Genomic DNA, 1231 nt, shown 5'->3' with positions numbered 1-1231 from the left:
CACCCCCCCACCGTTTATGCCTTGACCTAGGCACTTCTAAAACTTTCTGATTTGAAGTAGTCCTTACCTAGCTACCGCGCATGTGCGACTACCAACAAAGATAGAACAGAGGTGAGATGTCTCACTCGGAAGCTAAAACAGAGAGCTCAACACAGGGTGAAAAGAGGAGCTGCAAAAAATGTGCAGCACAACAAATAAATGTTGTTTTTTGAAAATTAAACCAAGTAAACCTATTCAGGTACAACCTCTGAATACAATTATGAACCTGAAAATGAGCATAATGTGGGCCCTTTAAATTATTTGTATTTAATTAAACATAGACAAAGAAACACTTGGACAAAGGTTTTTGCCAAGCTTATTCTTTTAGTCGGTATCAAGGGTTAAACATATGATTCAGGGAGCCTACCCTTCATTTTGGTGCCGTGTAAAGTCACCCTCATGCATTAGTTTCTGTAAGCATACCATAACTGAAATTTAAAAAACAAAACAACAACCAATAAGTCTAAAGTTAACCAGAGCATTTGTGTTTTTCCAATGTGAAAAGTTGTATTTCGGTGTTTTGGAGCTCCATGTGACGTTTGTCCTCCAGCAATTTATTGGATAGAAGACAACAACAATACATTTCGTTGCTGTCTTTATATGTTGGTCAGTATCACGTGAGAATTAAATATCAAAGTGTTTCATATCACTGGAAAAAAGACAACCCAATCTATCTATATCGGGGGTCTAAATAAGAACCCATTAGCTGAAAGAGAGGCGGAGCAGGGGCCCCTACAATAACGTGTAGGGCAGCCTAAAGCCTTTACACATACCTGTATATGGTGCATACAATACTAAGGAACTAAAAGATACACAATACAATATACATACTCATATATTTATACGTCATGTTTTAATGTTAAACATACATGTAGCACAGTGAATCTTTAATTTTAACTGTGGATGGCTACCGTACCTACAGGCCAGTAAAGCCTGTGGGGCTTATGGGGCCTATGAGGCTCGTGGGGCCTGTGGGGCTTGTGGGGCCTGTGGGGCCTATGGGGCTTGTAGGAGCAACATAACATGTAGGTGGCCCCCCTGCAGTAACTCTGAGGACCCCCTAAAGGTCCTGGACCCTCTGTTGAAGATCCGCTGTCTATATACACTGGATTAGACTGCAGTTTTCTTTTTTGAAAATAACATTTGTATTCCTCACTGAAAACACTAAAACGCACGCACACACACACACACA

The 1231-nt window shown here is 40.5% G+C and overlaps 1 long non-coding RNA gene across 2 annotated transcripts in view; it reads left to right on the top strand.

Annotated features, from left to right (window-relative positions):
* The window catches only part of LOC116695559 (uncharacterized), a 3446-nt gene extending 3150 nt beyond the window's left edge, over positions 1-296 (top strand). For both annotated transcript variants that reach the window (XR_004333493.1, XR_004333492.1), the window contains exon 2: positions 61-296. This is a non-coding gene — a long non-coding RNA (uncharacterized LOC116695559). The remainder of the gene's footprint in view (positions 1-60) is intronic.
* Positions 297-1231: the final 935 nt, after the last annotated feature.

This window comes from Etheostoma spectabile, chromosome 9 (genome assembly GCF_008692095.1).
Source record: "Etheostoma spectabile isolate EspeVRDwgs_2016 chromosome 9, UIUC_Espe_1.0, whole genome shotgun sequence".
In the NCBI taxonomy this organism is placed as follows: domain Eukaryota; kingdom Metazoa; phylum Chordata; class Actinopteri; order Perciformes; family Percidae; genus Etheostoma; species Etheostoma spectabile.
This window is presented reverse-complemented; position numbering and strand designations above follow the sequence as displayed.